The sequence below is a fragment of the Gekko japonicus genome, unplaced genomic scaffold (genome assembly GCF_001447785.1).
Source record: "Gekko japonicus isolate JY-2015 unplaced genomic scaffold, Gekko_japonicus_V1.1 scaffold1245, whole genome shotgun sequence".
Classification (NCBI taxonomy): domain Eukaryota; kingdom Metazoa; phylum Chordata; class Lepidosauria; order Squamata; family Gekkonidae; genus Gekko; species Gekko japonicus.
Window position 1 is genome coordinate 274,052 of NW_015165861.1, and position 7,692 is coordinate 281,743.

Sequence of the window (7,692 nt, forward strand, 5' to 3'; positions counted from 1 at the left end):
ACAGTGGAGGCTGCAGGGGGGGGGAGATGGAAAGCTGAAGCGTGAGGGGGAAATAAAGGTACATTGATAATTAGCTGGGAAGGAGATAGAGTTGCCAACTCCAGGTAGGAAGTGCCTGAAGATTTGAGGTATGGAAACTGGAGAGGGTGAGGTTTGATGAAGGGTGGGACCTCAGACAGGTACAATGCCATAGACTCCACCCTCCCAACCAGCCATTCCCTCCTGGGGAACCACTGTTGCCAATCTCCAGGTGAGGGCTGGAGACCACTCAAAATTACAACTGATCTCCAGGAGGGAGGGGGGAGGAGATGGAAAGCTGAAATCAGAAGGGTAGATAATGGCAGGTTGATGCCTGGCTGTGAAGGAGATAGGTTTGCCAACTCCAGGTTGGGAAATTCCTGGAGATTTGATGGGTGGAGCCTGGAGAGGGTGAGGTTTGAGGAGGGGTGGAACCTCAGACAGGTACAATGCCATAGACTCCACCCTCCAAACCAGCCATTCCCTCCTGGGGAACCATTGTTGCCAATCTACAGGTGAGGGGTGGAGATCACTCAGAATTACTAATCCCCAGGAGGGAGGGCAGAAGTCAGCTGCAGTCAGAGGGGCAGATAACGGTATGTTAATGGTTAGTTTGGAAGCAGGATTTTTGCTCACAAGACTCCACAGCTTAGAGGGAGCAACAGAGGGTGCCCAACTGTAGAAATGACCCCACAGAGACCTGTGTGCTGCATTTTCCGGCCCACATTGTGTGACCTTGGACACCAGGTATTGTGTAACATAAGTTATGTGAGACTTTACTTCTACATTTGTGCCTTTCTATTACATACTCCTAATATGTACTTAACCTGCTTCCAGCCTATGCATTCATTACACATCACATCTTTCTAGAGCTCATTGTATTGCTTTCATAACGAGCTTTACTGCTAGTAAGAGAAATAATACTAAGGTCTTTAAAAATATTTTCTTTGGTTCTGATTTCTGCTTAAGGTGATAGCTGTATGAGTAGTACCAGATAGATGATTGATAGATAGATAGATAGATAGATAGATAGATAGATAGATAGATCGATCGATCGATCCCTGGCAGTATATGAATATTTCAAATCAATAAATATTTTGTCTGTCCCACAAGTTGGGAGTAAAGCAAGCAATATTTCAGATGGGGGATCAAGCCCACAATTGCAAGGATGCTGGCTTTGTGGATCTCCCTCCATGAACCTGGTAAGCAGATGAACTGAATAAAACATCTGAGTTTTATCAGCAGAAGTATTATAAACAGAATGGTATCCCAGCATTTCTTTCACTGCAAACAAGTGCTTGCTTATTTTTATCAGCCCGGCCAATTTATATAGTACAGGAATACCATGTTGCCTATTTACTGTCCTTTCCTTCTGGTTTTCTTCATCCTGTTATACACAGAGAGTCTGCAATGTGGAAAGCAACACTTGAAACCAGCACTGGCTGGCTAGAGCACTACAGTGCTTATTGATCCTTTGTTAATGGGCTAATATCAAATAAAATGTTTATTCAAGAGAGGCTGATAAAAGCATTACACTGTGGAAACATAACACAAGGCTATCTCCTGCTCGTATGGGTTTCTTTTTAATGTCAACCTAATGGGAGTAATTTTAATTCATTTCCAGCAGAACTGTATAAAAATAACCTGGCCACGTGTAAGGACTATCCTTCCAGGACATCCTTGTTCCATGGAGCTGCTCTGAGCAGCCGAGTAATTAACAACCATAGGCTAAAGCAATGAGATGGGGGGGGGGAGGAAATGAACGGATTCTCATTGAAGAAAAGCAACATGACAGGCAGTTCCAGTTGCCCAGAATTTTGCGGACCCAACCCAAATTTCACTGTCAGGGTGAAAAGCCAGAACAGATTTCAGCCAAGTTGCTTGTACTATTCGTGTGAGCTTTCATAAAGGTAAAGGTTCCCTTGCTCGAAAGCCAGTCGAATCCGGCTCTAGGGTTGTGGTGCTCATCTCTGTTTCAAAGCTGAAGAGCCAGCGCTGTCCGAAGACATTTCTGTGGTCATGTGGCCGGCACGACTAAACACCAAGGCGCACGGAATGCTGAAGTGGTACCTATTTATCTACTTGCAATGTCTTGCTTTCGAACTGCTAGGTTGGCAGGAGCTGGAACTAGAGACGGGAGCTCACTCCGTCATGCGGCACACTCGGGTCTCGAACTGCTGAACTACCGACCTTCCACAGCCTGCAGTTCAGCGTCTTAACCACTTGAGCCACCGCAGCTCCTGTGAGCTGTCATAGCCCTACACATATTAAGGCATCACATGAATGGTAGCTGCCATTTACAGAGTGCTCATAAAGCATGTGAGTTCTGAATGCAAACAGATGTACATTTCTGGTAACCCCTCGCTAGGATTATTTGTTATTAAAATTAATAAAGTGGCCCTTGTTAAATCCATATTGGTGTCTGTCTCTTTATTCCGACTGGGGGGGGGCAATGAGAGGTGGTATAAAGTAGGACTGGGCTAGCTGAAAGGACGAGAAGGGGAGATTGATGGAGAAGTGCTGAAGGTAACGCTCTCTGAAGGGCAAAGCTTGTTTTACAAGCTTTAGGCTGTGATCATATGCACAATGAGACCCAAAATAGGTGTGAATGCCGGGTGGATTTAAAGGGCATGATCAGACAACAACATCTGGGAAGTGCCCCGCAGCCATCGGCAACCGGTTCTGCTCTGGGGAAAATCTGGTAGTGACGGCAGCCCTCAGTGCAGAGGTGCAGTTCATAGTTTCCTCCTTTAAGCACATGGGAAACAAATGGCACAAAAAAACCCCACAGCTCACCCGCAGGCTGTGCCAGCAGCTTTAAAGGTAGGTGTTATTGTGCAACTGTGGGTCTATTTCCTCCCCCCCCCTTTTTTCTGGTGTGTGTGACCGCACCCTTAGATCCAAAAAGGACAGAAAAGCCTGAGCTGAAATTGCTAGCTGGGAAGAGTTGAACAATCTTCCCTGGGAGAGCTGGAGTAACTGGGAAGAGCTGAAGAACAAGAACTGCTGACAACTGAACTCTTCATTGACTGTGCTGAAACCAGCACCCTAGTACAGAGCTACCCTGCTTGTTTTGACCGAAGGAAAGGGGAACTGCTCCTAGGGCAATAAGTCGGCTTGAACTCATCCAGCAGAGTTCCTGCTGTTGCAAGTAGGCCTTCTTGACATCTGCGACTCTGCTCCGGGCTTAGCTGCAGAAAGAACACACAGTGCTGCCTGCGCATTCTACAAGGTGGATTGTGAGTAGGACTCTGCTCTGGGACAATGGTTATTGAACCAGTATTGATATCTTTGGGAATGGTTTCTGCAATTGTTTTCTGTTGTATTTAAATAAGTTGCATTTACATTTTGAGCTTATGACCATTACTCTAGACTTGGAACTTGTCTCTTGGGACTCAAGGGGTTACGTATGTGTAATACCACAAGATACGTGAACCACTTTTTGTTATTTTATTTCTATTACAGGGAGGGAGACTTTGCTGCACAACATATGAAGCAACTCCCAAGGTCATCCTTCCTTCCTATTTCTCACCTTGGTAAAGTAACTCAAATGTTGCTGAAAACACTGTTTTCAAATCGGAATCCGGGAGAGATGCACGACAAGCTAAAGAGATCAGGAGGCTGTGCACACTCCTAACTCTATTTCAGGGGGAAATGTTTCATTACATGAATGTATCGTAGAGGACATAATACAGGTTTGCATTGCGCCCAGAGAAATGTTGATACTTCGGTTTCCTTGTGGGGTGTGTGTGTACGAAAGACAATATGAGTGAACAGGCAATGTGATCTGAGGTATCCGTTATTATTTTTCCATATCACAGAGCTGGATCTGAGGGATGTATAAAAAGACAATGTTTAGGATAGGAATGGAACCCAAGAATGTCAATTTGAAAAATACTTCATGTGGCCATTGTGTCATGAACCCTGGATGGCAGATGTGCAAGGCCTAAGGAAGCACAGCTAGACAGAGAGAATCTGGCCCAGAAGTGGTTCCTTAAGGAAGAAATAGCAACGGATTTAGCTGCTGCACCATATAAACTTTTAGTGGCTTTCTGTAAATTGGATTTGTAGTTCTCATTAAGCACAATGTAGTTCATCTTCTTCTAATTGAGGCACCATTACTTTAATTTCCCTAATATTGATTTAATGTCTTTAAAAGTGCACATGTTTCGCATACGGGGCCTATATAAACCTTTGACTGAATTCCATTAGCATAAATTTAAAGTAAACAGCATGCCATGCAATTCATTGAGATTCTTTCCTATATTCTCAGAATCATGGGAGATCTGACTGGTTGATGCTTCATTTTGGTAACCAGCTGCAAGCAGTCTTCTTAAAAATAAATCTATGAGTCCAATGCTATTTGTTGCAGAGGAGGGAAGTGAAGGAATATCCAGGACTGCAGAAATACCTGGAGAGGGGAAGAAATGTGAGGCTCTGGTGGTGAGATGGAAGCTGGGACAGGATAATGCTGGGGGATTTGCAGTGGGCTGGTAGGAGGCTCCTGGGTTGTATGTAATGGTTCAGAAAGGGGGAGAGAGAGTACACTGGGAAATACTACAATTGCCAGCTCCAAGTAGCGAAATTCCTTGAGATTTTGGGGGGGGGGGAATGCCTGTGGAGGGTAGAGTTTGGGAGAGAAGGGACCTCAGCAGAGTATAATGCCAGAGAGTCCACCTCTCCAAAGCAGCCATTTTCTGCAGGGGAATGGATCTTTGTTGTCTGTAGATCAGTTGTGACTCCAGGCCCCACCTGGAGGCTGGCAACTCTAGAGGGCTTAACTAGGAGTGCCAGGTCTCCCCTGGCCATCAGCGGGGGATGGGGGAATGGGGTTGCCAGTTCCAGGTTGGGAAACCCCTGGAGATTTTGGATGGAGCCTGGGGAGGGCAGGGACTTCAGAGGAGTACAATACCATAAAGTCCATTTTCCAAAACATGTTTGGTTTGGAGAGTGGAGTCTATGGCATTGTACCTCTCTGAGGTCCCACCCCACCTCAAACCCTGCCCTCTCCAGCTTCACCACTCAAATCTCCAGGAATTTCCCAACCTGGAGGTGGCAACCCTATCTCCTTCCCAGCCAACCATCAACATACCATTATCTGCCCCCTGATTTCAGGTTTCCATCTCCTTTCCCCTCCCTGCAGCCTCTACCTAGGAAAAGTACAGTCTTTCTCCACAATGGGGACCAAAGCGACTCACAACATTCTCCTCTTCTCCCACAGCTAAACAACCCCATGAGTTAGTTTAGGCTGAAAGTCTATGAGTGATCCGAAATCACCCAATCAGCTTCCACAGGAAGAACCTGGGTCTGGCAGACCCTGCTCTGAAGCACTAACTGCTACATCACACTGGCTGTCATAGGGGAGCCACCAAAGCAGGGTATGACACAGAGTCCACCATTTTCTCCAAGGGAACTGATCTCTGCCATCTGGAGAGCAGTTTTAATTCTGAGTGTTTTCCAGCAATGGTAGCAATGGTTCCCCCAGGAGAAAATGGCTGGTTTGGAGGGTGGAGTCTATGGCATTGTACCTGTCTGAGGTCCCACCTCTCCTCAAAATCTACCCTGTCCAGGCTTCACCATTAAATCTCCACAAATTTCCCAACCTAGAGTTAGGAACCCTATCTCCTTCCCATCCAACCATCAACCTACCATTATCTGCCACTCTACTTCAGCTTTCCATCCCCCCCTCCCGCAGCCTCTACTTAGGAAAAGTACAGTCTTTCCTAGGGACCCAAGCAGGAGGGAAGCAAACTCAGCAGGGTATAATGACAGAGTTCACCCGGCAAAGCAGCCGTTTCCTCCAGGGGAGCTGATCTCTACCATCTGGAGAGCAGTTTTAATTCTGAGTGATCTCCAGCCCTCACCTGGAGACTGGAAGCAATGGTTCCCTAGGAGAAAATGACTGGTTTGGAGGGTGGGCTCTATGGCATTCTATTCATCTGAGGCCTCTCCCCTCCCCAAACTCTGGCTTCCGTAGACTCCAGCACAGAACCTCCAGGAATTTCCCAACCTGGAGCTGGCAGCCCTAGTCAGGACTGGCCCCAATGAGTTCCCCGCAAAGGTCAGAGTAGGCCTGGAAAGGGACTCCTGCCTTTTCCTTTTTACTGACAGAACCAAGCTTGATTGCCTAGCAGCAGCCACTGAGGGCAAGTTACCCCCACAGCTGGAGGAGAATAGAATGGTTTGATGGCCAGTGGGTGACCTCAGTAGCCAGCCAGCCATGAGGAGCCAAGCATCAGGAGAGACAGCTGTTTTGACCGTTTATTCTGACACGGAAGACTGGCCAAGCTGGCAGTGGGTGGGAGAGGAGTGGACCCAGCCCCCAGCCAATGGCACATGAATACTCTTGAGTGGTGGTTGATGGGCCAATGGGTGATTGTTGGAAGTTAATCTGACAGCAGGAAGATCATTAGGATCTAACTGACAGTTCAGTGACAGCTACATGTCAGCAGGTGGACTGATAAGCCTGTTCTAACCGGTTATGGCTGGCACTGGACAGTGTGCAGTCACCATGACTCAGCTTGTTGCTGATTGGTACTGCTATGTATATAAGTCTGTACAGAAGCCATGTACGTTCGCTTCGGAGGTAACAAGCGTCTGGCGAAGCATTTTGATTGTATATTCTGTGAATAAACCCTTGTATATAGTGTACCACTGGACTGTGCAGTGTGGTTACTATAGAGGGGCAGAACAGCAAAGAACTGGTAAGAGCTGGGAGGCTGGAAAGTCTGCTAAGGTGCTGCCTTGGCTTAGACTGGTCTGTGGACCGCTACTAACGCTCTGCGCAACAGGGTTATGGGCCCAGCCTTATGGGGTCCCTGACCAGCCTAGCGGGGTCTGAGAGTCAGCCCTGGTGAGGACTCAGCTCAGCCTGGAAGAGACCAGCTTAGAAAAGTACCAGAGCTTCGGTGAGCCGTGCTGAACGACGGTGTGTGCAGCTGCGAGACCAGGTCTGTGGGCGGAAGGTTATTGCATTCTCCAGGAGTGGGGGAGTAGCCTGCCTGAACTGCCTGTGTGGAGCAAGAGCCACGCCGGGAGAGCGGACAGCTTTTTTCCTGCTTGTGAGCTTCGTGGAGCCGGGAGTGAATTATGGCTCAACAAGAGTCTTATCAAGTGATGGATAAATTAACTTCGTCCAACTACGACGTTTGGGCTTTCAAAATGAAACACTATCTCATTAGAGAAGGAATCTGGATTTACGTTGAAGACCCCCCTGACCCAATCCCAGCAGGGGACCAGCCGAAAGCAGACCGTGCCTTGGCTTGCATCGTCCTGTCGGTAGCAGATGACCAGCTTCTGCACATAACGTCAGCTTTAACAGCACGGGAGGCTTGGCAGGCACTGCGGACAGTTTATGTCCAAACTTCAGAAAAAAACCAAACTTCAGCTGGGACTATAATGACTTTGATGCGTCGTCTTTACCGGAAGGTTCAAGCACCAAATGAGTCGGTAAGAGACCATGTAAATAAACTAACTGAACTTTTTCAAATGCTCGAAGGGAGGGGGGAAATTATAAATCAGCAAGACAAATGTTATTTGTTAATCAGTTCCCTGCAACCCTCCTTCGACACCTTAATTGCTTCTCTCGAAGGAATGGATCCTAATCAGCTTTCCTTCAACCACGTTCTCGGACGTGCGATAGAGTGGGAGGAACGCCATAAACCGGCCTTGGTT